The following is an 18,453-nucleotide window of genomic DNA, read 5'->3' on the forward strand; positions in this document are numbered from 1 at the left end:
CGAGCTGCTTCTGTCAATTATACGACATACAGACGATATCTAAATGAGAACTTATCTAAACCAGAACTTATCGTTATAGTATCTCATTCTACGAATCGGGCCGTAAGGGTGGTATTCCACTTGTCCAATGTGCATTGCGTCTAGGATGACCAGAGGTTGCCACCATACTGCCATGGTTTCATTTTTATCACTTGTCACTATGCCCGTCACTTTCGCGCCCTTACTTGTTAGAACGTGACAGGTATGGTGCGGCAAACAAGCCAAACCCGCCTGATGGGAAGCAGTCTCCGTAGCCTATGTACGCCTGCAACTCCAGAGGAGTTACATGCGCGTTGCCGACCCTATCACTCCGCACCCACGTTGAGCTCTGGCAACTTTACTCACCGACAGGAACACAACTCTATGAGTAGGCTCTAGGTGTTACTTAGAGGGAGTAGAAGTTTTTTGTACATGTAAAACTTCTCCTCGCTCTAATTTGTTTGTATTACAATTTTTAGCAACGAAATCAACCTCTAGTGCCGGATATAGATATAATAGTTACTTCAATGTTCATTATAGTATTTTTCCTACTCCTCTACTGTTATCTGTCATTTATGCATTCATTAACACGAATATAAGAACATACATAAAAGATTTCAAGAAAAGTCTATATTGTCTATTCCTCATAAAAGCTCTTGTGCTTTTATAAGCTATAATGTTACTGCGATTAATGGCTACCAACCTAACAAAACCAAAACGAATACAGTTTTAAACTAAGTGCATTGATGCCAACTTACAAAATATTCATTTGGTTGCATAGTAAAAATAATTACTTCATAAGTCAGAAACACGCATGTGACACCCGTAATATAGCAACACCCATAGACTACGAAGAGCGCTTAGCGTTGCTTGTTAGTCTCCGTAGGCTACGGTGGCCAAAATTGAGAAAAAACTGTCCAAAAAATTAATTTAGCAAGTAGCAAGTACCAGGGCCTCATGAGTTACGAGAAGGTGTCGCCGACCGGCCGGCCGCGGCCCGGGGCGGGCCGGGCGCGTAACAAGGTATGCTCGCGCGTCTTGGCTATATAGTTTTGCTGTAATTTGTTTACCTAAATTAAGATTTATTTTTGTTGACTCGTAGGAAAAATATTGTATGCAACGTTGTATAAGTAGGTCAAAAAATTCTCGTGGCGTATTCCTTTACAATGTTCGCCTACGCCTTCGGCTCCGGCTCACATTGTAACTCACGCCACTCGCCTTTTTTGACCCTTCTTATACAACTGATGCATAAAATACTATTATGCAACAGTTGTATAAGAAGGGTCAAAAAAGGCGAGTGGCGTGAGTTACAATTACAATGTGAGCCGGAGCCGAGGGCGTAGGCGAACATTGTAAAGGAATACGCCACGAGCATTTTTTGACCTACTTATACAACGTTGCATACAATATTTTTCCTACGAGTCAACAAAAATAAATCTTAATTTAGGTAAACAAACCAAAAGTATATAGCCAAGACGCGCGAGCATACCTTGTTACGCGCCCAGCCCGCCCCGGGCCGCGGCCGGCCGGTCAGCGACATCTCGTAACTCATGAGGCCCTGGTACTTGCTAAATTAAATTTTTGACAGTTTTTTCTCAATTTTGGCCACCGTAGCCTACGGAGACTAACAAGCAACGCTAAGCGGTCTTCGTAGTCTATGGGTGTTGATATATTACGGGTGTCACATGCGTGTTCCTGACTTATGAAGTAATTATTTTTACTATGCAACCAAATGAATATTTTGTAAGTTGGCAGCAATGCACTTAGTTTAAAACTGTATTCGTTTTGGTTTTGTTAGGTTGGTAGCCATTAATCGCAGTAACGTTATAGCCATTAAAAGCACAAGAGCTTTTATGAGGAATAGACAATATAGACTTTTCTTGAAACCTTTTATGTATGTTCTTATATTCGTGTTAATGAATGCATAAATGACAGATAACAGTAGAGGAGTAGGAAAATAATTTAAAGTTATTGTAGAATGTTGTTACAAAATGAGAGCGTAACATAGTAATTCGTGTCATCCACGATGATGCGCAGATTTCTCAAATCTAACCTTTAAAAACATCAAACAGAGTCAAGGCGCGCGTCTTCGTGAATGACACAATCTATACTATTATATTACAATAACAATAACTAACTAACTGCTTTGGCTCAGCGATCCAAAAAGAATCTTGGCCTCCGAAACGAGAGAACGCCACCTGTCCCGATCCAGCGCGGTTTCCTGCCATGAATTGGCATTCAGCCGACGCAGGTCCGCCTCCACGACATCACACCAGCGGTACCTGGGGCGCCCGATCGGTTACAATAACAATAAATTGTACAAATATATGTACACTTGTACAATTATTTGACGACCGGTCCGGCCTAGTCGGTGGTGGTGTGGTGGTGGTCCTTAGGTTCGAACAGAAATCGATTTGTGCGTTTATTGTTGCCGATTTTGTATGCTAAGCGTCCGTGTACGGCGCATTTATTTGACCGGTATTTGCCCTTTTTGTAGTAACTTAATTCTTATGAAATCAAGAATATAAAAAAAAGAAAACGTATACACGTATTGAACTCATATAAAAAATCATCTAGGGCAAAAATCCAGGGAAAAAATCGAGTACGTTTGTATTATATATATATTTTTTTAATTTATTGAGAAACAGCTAATAGCTATGGATTGATTTCGTTATAGACCTATAGTTTCCTAATTTTAAATTATTCGATGTACAATTGAAAAAATAATAATAGTGTAAACTTATAGCGTACATAACAAAAGCGTAAATTTATATATAAATAATATATATATATATATATGTAGAGAACTGAGAAAATACTTAAATCACAGGTACCTATTATCAGGTTGCTGCAACTTTTCACCGTTATTTTAGAAAAGAATATACTGCTCTTTTAAAGAGGCCTAATGAATTGCAAAACAAATCTGCGTCCATACATTTTTCATTGTACTGCCTACATGCGCGCCCAATATATGAATGCTGTGCGTATTTCGTTGTACTGAAATATTACCACTAATGTTTCCTTATAAATACTTTTCTTTAATTATTAGTTCTGCTTCTGTCACTGGCCATGCATTTACTATTCGTTAAACATCCGCACATCCTTTAACTTGTATATTCGAATCGTAATTATTGTCGGCTGTTCCGAGAACAGGACAATCGGTCAATAAAAAAGTTTGCCTACAAAAACAACGCATTGACTGTGGGTAGATTTTATGATATTGTGTTAAGGTGTAGTAGGTACAGAGAGTTTTTGAAAAGTAGCGCTTTTTTTAGATCGTAATACGGTTGCGAAAAAATAAATTTTACCGCACCCGCGCGAATAAAATACCAAAAAAGTCAAACCAAAACAAATCCAAATGAACGTAATAAAAACCTTTAAAATATTTATTAGGGTTCCGTAGCCAAATGGCAAAAAATGGAACCCTTATGGATTCGTCATGTCTATTTGTCTGTCCGTCCGTATGCCACAGCCACTTTTTTCCGAAACTATACTGTTAAAACTTGGTAAGTAGATGTATTCTGTGAACCGCATTAAGACTTTCACACAAAAATAGAAAAAAAGAAAACATTACATTTTGGGGGCTCCCCATACTTAGAACTGAAACTCAATTTTTTTTCATCAAACCCATACGTATGGGGTATCTATGGATAGGTCTTCAAAACTGATATTGAGGTTTCTAATATCATTTTTTTCTAAACTGAATAGTTTGCGCGAGAGACACTTCCAAAGTGGTAAAATGTGTGCCCCCATGTGTGTGTGTTAATTAGTGTTAAACCAGAGATGATTATGACCATTGATATAGGTATTCTGCAGCGATATTGATATACGGGACAAAAACGGGACGGGGAAAACAATACGGGACGCGATACTTAATAACGGTGACAGTCCCGTATATACGGGACGTATGGCAACCCTACCCATATCTATCCTAAGGTTACACAATAGAATAAAGTGAGGGAGTGTCATGACATTACCGTTACTGTCATTGAAAATGTCATGTAAAGCTTGGTCTGACTCTATCGATCTAACTGTAGGGGGCAGCACAGGAGACTTCAGATTTTTAGCGCCAGAAGTAGATGTGAAGTTTATGCTTCCAATGTAGCACACGAGATGGCAGAACCTACTATGCACGAGACAACGTACGAGAACGGTAGATGGCAGCAGGCAGCACTTGCTTTGGCGAAAAAAATTTTTGTTTTTTATTTTCCCCTTTTTTTGAACACTCCTGTACATAAAACGTAATTTTTATTGATAAACACATAACCTAAAATTAACTAAAAAGTTTATTTTTATTTGGGGGTAGCCTCTCAAACACATTTTTTTAATTTTTCGATGTCAATCAATAGGTATGTACAGACTAGACCTCAAAGTGACAATACCGCAGTCAAAAATGTGTTTTGTACCGAATTATGGCGAAAGAATGATTTCGAAAAACATTTAATTATCTCTGAAACTAGGCCTAATCCAGAAAATTTTATATGACATTTTAGTTTCTAAATATTACCAGGAATGCTTAGTTAAAATGTCTCGCAATGCTCACGGGCACCTTGTATGTAGTGATGTCGAGTGATCTTATGTAATGTACTTTAGCTGTTTTAGGCCAGCCAAGGCTCAACCCATATCGATCCTAAGGTTGCATCATTAAATATGAAATCGGTTATCATGCTATTATCGATTCACCGTAGCGCGGCCGGCCGCCATGTTTCGTCCGACTTCCGGTCGACGCGTGCGCATGCATGCTAATTTACCAGGACCCATGTACCATAATATACTAGTGTACTTCTGCGACTTCGTTCGCAGTCGCGTAGTTTTATGTGAAAGCCACACACGAGTAAATATATCACACAGATTCCAGTGCTGAATTTCTAATAATTGCAGTCCACAAATGGAGCGAAATGAACATAAGGTCAATCTGCGGTTGTAGCATAGTCACATGATATTCAACTCCTCAGTCCTGATGCTGCAGTGTCACTGCTTACCATAACCGCTCGGTCTAGGTTTTATAGCGCCTCTACACTATGGGCCATACAAGCCCACTAAGATGGGCCAGCGTGTGGAGAGCACAGTGGTGTCGGATGGCTTACGGCGCGGCGGGATGGCGATGGGATGGCCACGATGTCGGTTGTTCAGCAATGGCAGTACGCATCTAAGGCCCATTCCAGAGTGCGTTCTCGAACGCGGTTACAACCACCGCATGGCCATCTCACTGGTCCTGCGCTGGGCCATCATGTAGAGGGGCATGACCTCTATCTAATGGCCATCTCACTGGTCCTGCGCTGGGCCATCATGCCCCTCTACATGACGGCCCAGCGCAGGACCAGTGAGATGGCCATTAGATAGAGGTACTAATTAAATTTAATTCGCCCAAATCTACGCGTGCGGAATATTAATTTATTTGGTAAGCGTGGGTTTGCCAAATAAACTTCTGTCATAATTTGGTTGAAAATTAAATAGGCGAAAAAAAATTCATTGACGTAAATTCAGGGGAAGTGGTGCATCGCACCAAGATGATTAATGTAACAAAAACCAGAGTGAAGCGAAGCTCTTACTCGTACTTGGGACAGTTGGAACACAGCTCGCTAGGGTTGGACATGTTCGAAGTTTTTTTGATTTTCGATAGTTCGTTCCGGAATAAATAAAATTTGTTTGTTGTTTCGTTTAACTTGATCATCTCGAACTTAGTAAAAAAAAAACTAGGTGGGTATATGTTCGACCTTATTCTTATGTTGTTCGTTTCGTGACACTACGTTCTCTTTTATGTATGTCTATTACTGTTTGTGTGTTTATGAATAAAACAAATTCTATTCTATTCTTATTATTTTCTCGTTCGAATACTCAAACACCTGCAAAATTACTACCTGCTTTTGCGTGTTTATTTGCCCATTATAAGAACAGAGAAATGAAAAAAAGGCCAAGTGTGAGTCAGACTCGCAAACGGAGGGTTAGTTATTTGTTTTTATGCAGTATAATTTGTTTTTTTTTGTTGTCAACAGCAAGTTTAATGTTTGTATATCATTACGGAAACAAAAAATATAAAAAAATCTGAAAAAGGTAAATTTCTTGTGTCACCTTGGGGTCACCATAATGTTTTTTTTTAATAATTACCAGAAAGTAGTCTGTTATAGCCTATTGTCATTGCATGGAAGGTAGTAGGATCCTCCATCCGCATACTCTCCGACAGCAGATCAGAATTTGGCCCTACCCATTAAACCCACTCCGGCGTTTCAACCTCTTTGCCGTTGGTGAGGACGAGGACGCACTGTGATCGACGACATTCATCACGGATTCGAATACCACCTACCATCACTCTGCCTGGTTAGATGCCCCGCCCAAATCAAATTAAGATTTGTAATGACGATGACAACCTGGTGAATTGGCAAATCTTTGTAAAATGTAGACAACATTCTAAAAAAACATAATAATCAAATCTAACAACCCGTTGATAATCGTTTGTCCCTGTCCGTCATTTTGACATTTCTATTTCTTAGAGACAAAAGTTTACAAAGGTTTCTAAGAGGTTGCCAAGTTTTATGAATAAAGTGGAATGCTCCCTATTGGGTCACGTTGTCACCTTTCGGGCACGGAACCCTAAATATAATTGAAAATGAAAAAGGAAGTGCCTAAGGAGCAGCTTTCAAAAAACCTGCTCGGATTGGCTGTACAAAATTGAATTTGTCAGCCACCTGTTCTTAAAAACTTATAGATTACTTCTCACCAGATCCCGTAGTCGGCGTTGTAATCGAACGAGGGAGCGAAGCGAAATTCTTACATTCAAATTCAACTGGCTAGAGTTTTGATAGTCTACAAGGGGATAACTTTAGTAGGTAAGTACATTTGTTTTTAAATGCTAGTTATATGTGTAGAGTTTGATAAACAAAATGGCATAAACGGAAGGGTTATACTTTCATCTGTCTGTTGTCTGTCCGTATGTCAGAGCCAATTTAATCCAAAAGTACAGTAGTTCGCGTTTTGAATAGATATTAAATCACATTTATAACCGGGTCTATCGCGAACTTATTTTGTTACCTTTGTTTACAGACGTGTCGAAATTGGTTATAAATATGAATGAATATGTCGAAAACTTCAAGCCATAGCATTTTTATAGCCTGTCACCATGCCTGTATGTCTGGCACATTCTAACAAATATGTGAGAAATGGAACCATGCTGCCACCTGAGGTTTTAAAAAAAATATTTGTGATTAAGTGAATAGATACTTTTGAAAATCATCGCCTAAAAAAATTATAAAAAAAAAACAATCAATATATTCCACGAAAATTGTATTTCAGGAATATTATCGGTTGGGCCGCCAATTAGGTTTTTTATTTAACTTTCCTTTTTAGGTTTCCGTAGCCAAATGGCAAAAAGCGGAACCCTTATGGATTCGTCATGTCCGTCTGTCTGTCCGTTTATGTCACAGCCACTTTATTCCGAAACTATAAGAATTATACTGTTCAAACTTGGTAAGTAGATGTATTGTATGAACCGCATTAAGATTTTCATACAAAAATAGAAAAAAAAAACAATAAATTTAGGGGGTTCTCCATACTTAGAAGTGAAACTCAATTTTTTTTTTCATCAAACCCATACCTGTGCGGTATAGGTTTCCAATATGTTTTTTTTCTAAACTCAATAGTTTGCGCGAGAGACACTTCCAAAGTGGTAAAATGTGTGTGCCCCCCCCCCCTGTAAATTATAAAATAAGAGAATGATAAAAAAATAAATACATGATGTACAGCACCATGCAAACTTCCACCGACAATTGGTTTGAACGGGATCTAGTAAGTCGTTTTTTCAAATACGTCATAAATGGTACGGAACCCTTCATGGGCAAGTCCGACTCGCACTTGGCCGCTTTTTATTAAAATGGTGTAAGTGCCACGACCGTTGCGTCAACTTACATAGTCCACGTAAACATTCTAAAGGTTGTCTGGAAGCCGCCTGTTGTCTGCCTCTATATTTAATCAATTGTTTCTTTTTTTTCTTGTATCTTTTTGCTGAGGTGTGCCAATAAAGAGTATTATATCTATCTATTCTAAGCTACTAGCGAGTGGTGATCTGTGATCTCACCCCTTGCTGCTTTAAGACTCAATCACATATTGTATTATTGTTGGTGTAAACTCAACTTAACTGCTATGCAATAAGGTTTACTATTGCACGAACTGTAAAGATCAGTTGTGACATCATAGTTTTGGTACAATGGTTTTAAAGTCGTGAGACACACTTTAGGAAAGAGTTTTTTACATACACGAGTCTACTACTAGAAGGGTTCAAAATCACACGAACCCTTTGGCGAAAAGCCGCCCCATACAATTGAAGTTCCGCTTTCATTATAAAACGATTACTAGTAGCGAAAAATACGATTCAATATAAACGATTATTATGGCTTCTCTACACGATGGGCCATCATACTAACATAACTGACCCACTAAGATGGGCCAGTGTGTAGAGAGGGCAGTGGTGTCGGATGGCTTATGGGGCGGTGGGATGGCGATGGGATGGCCACGGCGTCGGTTTTTCATCCGCAAATCAAAGGTAGTGCCCAGCGTAGGTACGTACGCATCAAAATGCAAAAATTTATTCTGCAAGTAGGCCTCAAGTGCTCTTTTACAAGTCAATACAACATTTATAGTAACATCATATAGTGACATGAAAAATACATAACAACATTTATAAATACAGCCAATACCTAGGTAAACATTACATTATAATAATCTTAAAATAAATAATGACTACAATACAATAGAGATGTATAGTCTCTATGGTTAAAAATACATTAAATCAAAGATCCCCAATGTCAGAGTACTAATACTAATAAGATTTGGAGGTAGGTATAAAGTCTCTCCAAGTGTCAAAATAACTTACTTACTCCGTTGGCTCAGCGACCCAAAATGACACTTGGCATCCGATACAAGACAGCGCCACTTTTCTCGGTCCTGTGCAACCTCTCGCCAATTGTCGACTCGAAGCTCTCGCAGATCAGCCTCGACAAAATATACGAAAAACTAAAACTTTTGCTCCTCCACCATTAAAATAAAATCAAAATAAAATTCATACTAAATAAATAAATCGCGTCTGGACTGTTAAGCTAGGCCTCATAAACTAATGCTACAGAATACATAAGTAGTATGTACCAAGTCAAGAATGTTATAAGTACAACATTACAGAGATGTATAGTATCCACGGTTAAGACATTAAGTTTGGAGATGTATAAACATGATGCATCTACACGGGGCCCATAGTGGCATAGTGCGTGCTCTCAACCATCGCAAGGCTATCTCGCTGGTCCAGTGCTGGGCCATCGTGTAGAGGAGCCATAAGTAGCGAATCATGTACTCAGTGTAAGTACACCTGTATAGGTAGAATCTTGGTGGTACAAATTTAAAATATTGACAATATTGTACCCAACACCTACTTATGTAACCCAATATTCATATACAAATAAATCTTTCATTCATTCAATCATTTATTCATTCGTTCATTCCTACATTCATTCCACTGTTTCTTTTTTTACTTCTTGTTGTTAATGTATTTTCTTCTTTGTAATAATACTAATAATTGATGTGTTGTCTGAATAAATATTATTCTATTCTATTCTATTCCTCTCTAGGTGACCGAGCCAGCGGAGTCGTGTGGCTTTGATTTCGCCAATTATATTGGGCATCGCAACCAGCTCCTCTAGCTCCCTATTCTTTCTACGCCTCCAAGTTCCATCTTCATCTCTGATAGGTCCCAGAATCTTCCGCCAGATTTTCCTCTCCGCCACTAAGAGCTTGCTCCCGATACCACTGGAGCGACGAAGTCCTAAAAGACCTGTTCGCCCTCGGAATACCCAACTGGCGTGAAGTGGCGCAGGATAGGGCAGAGTGGCGCTCTCTTGTGTCAGAGGCCAAGATCCTGTTTGGGTCACTGAGCCAGTGAAGAAGAAGAAGAAGATTCTATTCTATTCTATTCTATTCTATTCATTCATCCTTAAATTACATGCAACTTGGTATTAGCTATGAACATTTAAGTAAAAAAGATCTTATATTCGTTATTGTTGCAAAAAATTGTAATACAAATAAAATAGAGAGTGTAGAGGTTTTGTATGTAAAAAGCTTATACGTTATATTTTCTATTTAACTACGTATACATTTAGGGTTTTAAAGCACTTGTGGCCTAGCGGTAAGAGCGTGCGACTTGCAATCCGGAGGTTTAAACCCGGCTCGTACCAATGAGTTTTTCGGAACTTATGTACGAAATATCATTTGATATTTACCAGGCGCTTTACGGTGAAGGAAAACATCGTGAGGAAACCGGATTAATCCCAATAAGGTCTAGTTTTCCCTCTGGGTTGGAAGGTCAGACAGCAGTCGCTTTCGTAAAAACTAGCACCTACGCCAGTTCTTGGGATTAGTTGCCAAGCGGACCCCAGGCTCCCATGAACCGTGACAAAATGCGGGAAAAAGCGAGGAAGATGGAAGGTACGCATTTTAGGGTAAGTACGTATTTTTCCAACATACATATAACATAACGGGATTTGTTATAAGTATAAGTATATTTATATATAGTACCTAAATGTTGCATATCTTACTACATATCTTTATGTAAGCACTTGCAGTAGGTGCCTATTTATGTGTTACAGTCGCCCTCATATATATCGAAGCGGCCAAGGTGCTCACAAATTTCTGACCATGCCTCTATTGTCAAGGCGTTACTGCGTGTTCAGATATACGTGAGCACCTTGGCCGCTCAGATATATCTTAACGACGACTGGCGAGTGACACAAATGACAGCCTATCAATAAACCTTATTCCAACGTAATAAAGTGTAGAATTAGTCAGTTTCTTAGCTGTTAATGCTTGAGAGATATCTAGACAGCTCGACTGCACCGAACTCATAACTCATCTCGATATGCGATAATATTCATTCAACTTTGATTACCTACGGCTGCAGCAATGTTCAAATGGTTAAAATTAAAGACATTTATGGGTCATACTTAGACTTTAAAACAATAGTTGGCAATTGGGCATGTCTGCCTAGTTTCCCGAATGTCACATTGTTCAATATTAGCAACTATCAAAATCGACATTTGTGTAATAAATAAAAACCGGCCAAGTGCGAGTCGGACTCGCACAGGAAGGGTTCCGTACCATTATCTATAAAAAACGGTCACCCATCCAAGTACTGACCCCGCCCGACGTTGCTTAACTTCGGTGATTGGATGAGAACCTCGAGATTGGAAAAAATATTTATTTTATTCTGTTTTTAGTATTTGTTGTTATAGCGGCAACAGAAATACATAACCTGTAGAAATTTCAACTGGCTAACTATCACGGTTCATCACAAACAAACAAACAATAGGATCATTCCCATCTGTCCCCACCGGGGACAGTTAGAAATGAATCCTTCCCATAATACACCGTGAAATTTTGTCTCCAGTGCTTTTATTATTAACCTCCTTTAGGCAGCTGTCCGCTTACCGTCAAGCAGACAGTACACTTTTTAACAAACCGTAGTATACAAATATTAAAAACCGGCCAAGTGCGAGTTGGACTCGCGCACGAAGGGTTCCGTGCCATTACGCAAACATCGGCAAAAAACACGTTTGTTGTATATGGGAGCCCCACTAAAATATTTATTTTATTCTGTTTTTAGTATGAGCAAAACTCACTAATTACCACCACAAGTTCATAGCCATAATTAACCATATTATTACTAAAATAAGGCTGAATATTTTAAATTATTTTTTAGTAATTATTGAGTTTTGCTTGTTACCTGACGATTTGTTGCGGCAACAGAAATACATCATCTGTGTATATTTCTACTGTCTAGCTATCACGGTTCATGACATACAGCGTGGCGACAGACAGACGGACAGTGGAGTCATTGTAATAGTGTCCCGTTTTTATCTTTTGGATACGGAACCCTACAATCATGATAGATCATTAGTTCCGCGTCCCTTTTGGGGACAATTAACATTAAATTTACAAATGGTCGTTGCGTTGGTTGTTGGTTGCGTTGTTCGTATCTGCCTATATTAGTACTACAATGGGATACGTACGTTTATCGGACGATTTGTGACTGATGAATTGATGATTCATGTATTGCTTGTGTAAAAAAATGAGGAAGTTATTAAGTTGTATTTTAAAGTACAAATAAAAAGCGATGGTGGCCTAGCGGTAAGAGCGTGCGACTTGCAATCCTGCAGTGGCAGCATGGTTCCTTTTATCACTTGTCACTATTCCTGTCACTTTCGCACTTACAAACTTGTTAGAACGTGACAGGCATGGTGACAAATGATAAAGACCCGATCATCTTAGCCCTACAGAGGTCACGGGTTCAATCAAACCCCCCGGCTCAAACCAATACCAATGAGTCGGAACTTATGTACGAAATCTCATTTGATATTTACCAGTCGCTTTTCGGTGAAGGAAAACATCGAGAGGAAAACGGACTAATCCCAATAAAGCCTAGTTTACCTTCTGGGTTGGAAGGTTAGATGGCAGTCGCTTTAGTAAAATCTAGTGCATATGCCAATTCTCGGGGGTTGCCAAGCGAACCTCAGGCTCCCATGAGCCGTGGCAAAATGCCGGGACAACGCGAGGAAGTAGATTTTAAACAATGCATCAAAGGTAGTAAGCACCCCACCGCGCAGAGGAAGCAACATCTGCTGCTGCCGGATATCGGCCCGTTGGACTGTGTGGACATGCCTTAAAGTTGCGTAATCCCCTGGGGGCATGCCTTTAAACGATGTGCCAATATTTCGTGAAACGGAAAAACCCTCTCGCAAGAGTCATCGATCCCGAAATCGCGGCTGACGTCGCTGCCGATTGTTCGCTGTCCGATGGCAGGATCGGTGTAATAAACCTCAGAATAATAACTTATGGGTGTCATGCTATGCGCAATATTATGCTGTGTAGAGTTAGACCAAGCTAAGTTGGCAGCGTTTTTGATAGCTCAGTCTGTGCAAGTGTTATTAAACGTTATAATTTCATAGACGTTTGACGCTTAAAAGAAGTAGCTGGCTAAGCTGGTTTAATTAAAGTCCCTGACTGGAGCTCACAGTTACATTGGTCCAACACGCGTGCGTATGGATGGGAATGAAAGGCCGCACCCCACAGCGCAGAGGAAACGACATCTGCTTCCCGAAAACGGGCCGTTCGGGCTGTGTGGACATGCCTTTACAGTTTATATATTATATTAAATGGGCCCACTGATTACCAGTTCGCCAGACGATATCGGCCTGTCAGTTATTCTCGAATGACACTTTTTGGTAATAACTGAAAGGCCGATAGTCAGCGGGGTCCTTTACTCTAGCACACCCACTAACAGTAGAAAAAGGCGGCAAATTAAAAAAAATATAGGCGCAAAAAGTTGAATCCCTTGGAACATTTGAATTTCGCACCTTTTTCTACAGGCAAAGTGAGTGTCGAAAAATCGAATTTATGAGTTTCGACCTAGGATCTATGGTTTTTACTCGTTTTAATTAACTATAAATTAAGTATCTTCAAAATCTGTAATAGGGTGTCGCGTTATAAAATAAAAATATTATATTTTTACAGTATAAGTTGCTATTTTACCGCACTAGTGTGGTAATTAGTACATTATGTAACTATGTCGAGTAAAGGGTCATATGTATATGTATGTACTATAAAATGGCGTACGAAGCAATGTGCGAATAGACAATTCGCAACTCGTGTCGATTTAAAACACTCCCTTCGGAAGTGTCTTAATTTATCCCCAATCGTTGGGAATTTCTTATTTTTCGCACATGTATCGTAATGTACTAGGTATTAAAGGCGCCTGCGTCATAGATGAGTAGAGTCTGTTCGGAAAGAGAAGAGTCGTGGAATGTATTAGGCCCCATACATTCCACCACTCTTCTCTTTCCGGACAGACTCTAGGTATTAAGTATGTTACGTATTACGTTTGGGTTAGCTTTGTTTATAACTACGTACTTACTCCAAATTTCAAATCGATGGCGTAAGAAATCTAAAATTCTTTACTAATTTATTTAGTTATATATAAACAAAGATACAAAATGAAAATCTTAAAATCTACTTACAAAAATCTTAACCTAAATTTAAAACTAACAAACACAAAAACTATTACCGAAATTCGTCCCGCGTCCCTCCAGATGCAGAGGAGCCCAGGAGCCTCGCCGCGTTGCCACGTTGAACCGCGACGGACAACCTTTGCATAAATAACGACCCGGAGCGAGGTTCATGACCACTCTCTCTCAAACGTCTATGGCGTAAGTAGTTCCGAGATATTTAGCGATGTGTCAGACAGACGGATAACATCGCACCATATGGATTTACTTCTATATATTAACCAGATTTGATAGGAAACGGTTTGTATAGTATAATTAATGTATGAAGCCAAATCATAGTCGAGCCACAGAATAAATAATAGTACCATCGTACAGAAATGACACTTCCTATAGCGATTCAGGGACGAATAGTACTGTCTCTTACTAATGTATGGCACTATGTTTTCGGCTATTTAGGGTTGTCAAAATTCAAGTCGTTATCTTATCTGTTGTCGTGCACGCATAGGGACGTCAAGTTGTGCCAACCCTAATAATTGCTCGGAGCAATGCTGAGCCGAACGGGACCGAAAATGACCGAAAGGAGGAGTGTTGAGCCGGACTGCTCGAGCCGAGATTGCTGCGGACTCTTAAGAGGGAAGAATAGCTTCGCGATCCTAGCGAAATAACGGTTTTTTTTCTATGAAATTCCATTTCGGGAGAAAACGTTTTCCACTAACTAAATCTTAACAAATCACTTTGATTTTGATGTCAATCGCTTCTTAATATAATCGAGAGAAAAAAAAAATTGTTTTGCAAATTTTAAAATAAAAGGAAATCCTAAGTTTTTTTATTGTGTCGATAACATACTTAAAAAACCATGGAATATGGAAAATGTTTAGATGTGGAAAAACGTATTCTATTTAAAAAAAGTTTTTATTTCGGATAATATATTTACCTATGTTACAAAACTTTACACTATTATTATTTTTCCAATTGTACATCGAATAATTTAAAATTAGGAAACTATAGGTCTATAACGAAATCAATCCATAGCTATTAGCTAAGTTGCTCATATGTTTATTTTAAGACTGTTTCTCAATAAATTAAAAAAAAAACAACAAACAAATACATATATTATATTAAACAATTAAAATTATTTAGACATCAGTTAATTAAATTAAATTACAAATATTAATTAAATTACATTAAATATTTTTATATACGATCACGTGGTATAGTTCCCTCTTAAGATTGTCTATCATTGACCTAAGTTTGATTCGCACTGAAAGCGACACCTATAAGGTCTGTTTTTTTATTCCATAGACTAAAATGACGTTTCATATGTAAGACATGACATTTCTTAGTACCACGTGAAATGTCATTTTAGTCTACGGAATAAAAAAACAAAATATAGCTGTATTTAATCAACATATGTCCCAAAGGCATGTCCTATCCTCCTGTCCCCACTCGCACCTGCCACATTCCGTCCCCAGGATTACAAAAACCCACCCGGCAACAATTCGACTATCGCCGTCCCTATTCATCCCGTATAGCGAGATAAAGATGGAGGATGGGTTTAAATTTCGATCCCGGGAGGTACAGAACGGTGGAAGCGACAAATATGTTGTTTGAGAAATCTCCCTTAGGTTATAGGATGGTCGTGATTTCGTTTAGAAATTGGAAATTCGTAATGGGATGTTTGAATGACAATGACAAGTCAAATCAGTTTTCTTCTTTTAAACTGTCAAAAGGATTTTTATTGTTTGTCAAGCCATTTCTGCCAGGAGGAAAAACGGCAAATTTAAAAAAAAAATTAGCGCGAATTGGTTTTATATTCTCTTTGGCGCGAAGGGTTTAGCCCGTTATTATTAGCCGTAGAAAATTTGAATTACGCGCCTTTTTCTAATGACAATGTAGTTTCACCGATACATGAACACGATTTCCGCCTGAATTTAAAAATGGCGAAGTCGTCTCAAGATTTTTTTTTGTTTTCTTGCTCATTAATGTCGTAATATTAACCTCTGGCACAAAGGTTAATATTGATAGGTTATTATGCAGTGAACCATAATTTGTGTCATACACGATGACGCGCAGGTTTGTCAAATATAACCTTTAATACCATGAAGGCACGCGTCGTCGTATATGACACGATTTTATATTATAACATGGAAGTGGAATTCTTAAATCGCGTTTAACGATTTTTTGATCAACACCCGGCAATCCATCGTAGCTATTTGTAAATTCCAGTTATCACTTTACTAAAAGCAACTACCGAACAACGTCATGCTCTATGAGCACACTTTGACATTGGAAATAGGGTTGTTTCCATCTACAAATCTTAGGGCAGAATTGTATCCCAATAAATTCTTTTGGATTATAAGAACATGTTATAGTACATTACGATACAAGTGCGAAAAATGGGAAATTCGAAACGAGTGGCGATAAATTAAAACACGACCGAAGGGAGTGTTTTAAATCGACACGAGTTGCGAATTACCTATTCGCACATGTATCGTACAACGTTTTACAGTACATATGGCCCTTTAAATGTTCGACACAGTAACGTAATATGCTACTTCTCGCACTAGTGCTATAAAGTAGCCCCATATGTACTGTAAAACTACTTTTAGGGGACCTGTAATGACCATATTTTTGTAAATATTGAATTTAAAATATCTTTTGGCACACGTCACGTGACCAAACTCGAAATGTCATTGAAGATTCTGATGACGTCACAACTCTCGGATTGACACCGTTGACAGTTAGGCGATAAACAACAAATGACAAATGTCAGTTGACAGTTCGTATCTTCTACGTGTGTATGTAGTTATGTGTCAAACCGTAAACTGTGACGTCACACAATTTTCAAAGAGCGTTTTGGGCGCGAAAGCATCTGTCAAAATATATTTTGTTAATTTAACATATTTAAAGCCGTTTTTAGTATAAAAGTTTAATTTTAGGGCAATTTTTAGTTAATATAGAACGTCATACAAGCGTTTCAAAAAATTGGAAACAACCCTATTATCATAGATGGAAGCCATTTTGTACAACAAGAAGGATTTTATATAGGGACCGTGCGCGTTGGAGGGTCTGCCATCTTGTGGCCTGAATTGGAACCATAAACATGGAAATTTACACGACTCGTGTTTTCTTGTGTATAGTAGGTTCTGCCATCTTGTGGGCTACATCGGAACAATAAGCATCACATTTACGCCTCGCGCCAAAAATCTGACGGCTCCTGTGCTGCCTCCTACAGTTCATGCACGCTCCCTATAGTGTTGGTTAAGACTAGAGTCCTTTGAGTCCTCTGCTTTGAAACTCGACTCAGTTTTTCAGACTCACATATTAGGTAAGTCTAAACTCGAGTTCTTTTCTGTCGGGTTTAATTAACACCGTGTGTAAACACCGTGGACCAATTATATAAGAACTTAAATACATAGAAAACACCCACGAATCAGTAATAAATATCCGTGCTCATTACACAAATAAATGCCCTTACCGGAATTCGAACCCAGAACCATCAGCTTTATAGGCAGGGTCACTAACTCACTACCCACTAGGCCAGACTGTCGTCACTTTACATATTTGTCAATTTCTTTGATTTAACGAGTGTCGAATTTAACGTCATAAAGTGGTCGCATTTTTTCTTTAACTTAACATTTCTCCTCTAGTGAATAACCCTTTGTTTTTAAGTTAGTCAACCTTCAGTGTCGTATTTCAGTCCTTGGTGAAAAATAAAGCAAATCTTCTGAAGGCCGAGCGGCCATTGTTGTTCGCACGCGCGCTGCCAGCGATCCCCAATCTTTCACAAGGATTTGTAGTAAAAGGAATAATATTTTTGCTAAAAAATAATTTTTTGACTGTACTTTTCGTTCAACAAGCAACTAATAGTCATCGAGATGATTTTAATAAACCCAAACAGAATTTTTTTTTTTTTTAATTATAGACAACATAATGGTCCACATAATTGTTAGTTTTGAACTTAATCTACATGTTAGTTTACTAACGCTAATAATAAATTAATAAAAGTGATTTAGTCCTCTGGCTCATTTTGCACATAAGAGGACAATCAAACTTATTGGCTATCATGCTTAAAATGCTGTTGCCACTCCCGCGCACCTTGTCAAGCAGTGAGGCAGTTTTTTTGCGCCAGACGGCATCGAAGCCATCTGTGCGCGCCTCCGCAAACATGGAAGACGCGCTGCAGAACCGCGGGAGTCTCAACAGCGAATTAGGTTGCGTTGTCTTATCACAGAGTTCAGTCCTGTGGCCTCCTGTGTCCATCATCATAACAGCTCGATGGTGCCATCTTCTGAAGGCCGAGCTATTGTTTTTCGCACGCGCTGCGAGCGATCCTTATTATTTCTGTAAATATAACTTAGTCCGTTTTAACCCTACAAAGATACAGATTTACGCGTTT

The sequence above is a fragment of the Cydia pomonella genome, chromosome 4, assembly GCF_033807575.1.
Source record: "Cydia pomonella isolate Wapato2018A chromosome 4, ilCydPomo1, whole genome shotgun sequence".
Taxonomy (NCBI): domain Eukaryota; kingdom Metazoa; phylum Arthropoda; class Insecta; order Lepidoptera; family Tortricidae; genus Cydia; species Cydia pomonella.